This window comes from Capsella rubella, unplaced genomic scaffold (assembly GCF_000375325.1).
Source record: "Capsella rubella cultivar Monte Gargano unplaced genomic scaffold, Caprub1_0 scaffold_193, whole genome shotgun sequence".
Lineage (NCBI taxonomy): Eukaryota > Viridiplantae > Streptophyta > Magnoliopsida > Brassicales > Brassicaceae > Capsella > Capsella rubella.
This window is the reverse complement of record NW_006238735.1, coordinates 3,538-3,955: the sequence shown is the minus strand read 5'-3', so window position 1 is coordinate 3,955 and position 418 is coordinate 3,538. Positions and strand designations below refer to the sequence as shown.

The 418-nt window shown below is 39.2% G+C and overlaps 1 long non-coding RNA gene across 1 annotated transcript; it reads left to right on the top strand.

The window, feature by feature from the left end:
- On the top strand, positions 1 to 418 carry LOC17874249. The gene is made up of 3 exons (XR_002833267.1): positions 1 to 57; positions 144 to 250; positions 358 to 418. It is a non-coding gene; the product is annotated as an uncharacterized LOC17874249 (long non-coding RNA).

Here is a 418-nt window from a genome sequence, read left to right as displayed (position 1 = left end):
GGACAACTGAAGATACCTTACGGGATACATTTGAACAGTTTGGCAAGCTTGTACACAGTAAGCATAAAGCTCACTTTTGTTCTACTTCTGTCCACATTCTACAAGTGTGTAACTCATGTTCTTGCCTGCGTCCCCTCGTGTAGTGAACTTGGTGATGGATAAGGTAGCTAATAGACCAAAAGGTTTTGCCTTCCTACGGTATGACACAGAAGAGGAGGCTATGAAAGCTATTGAAGGGATGCACGGAAAGGTATACAGCTTAATATCACAGACTTAACTTCATACTTCAAATCGTTTTACTGGTGATTGATAACAAGATATTGGTTAATAGCAAATTCTGATTTGGTGTTTATACAGTTTTTGGATGGAAGGGTTATATTCGTAGAAGAAGCTAAAAGCAGATCAGATATCTCCAGAG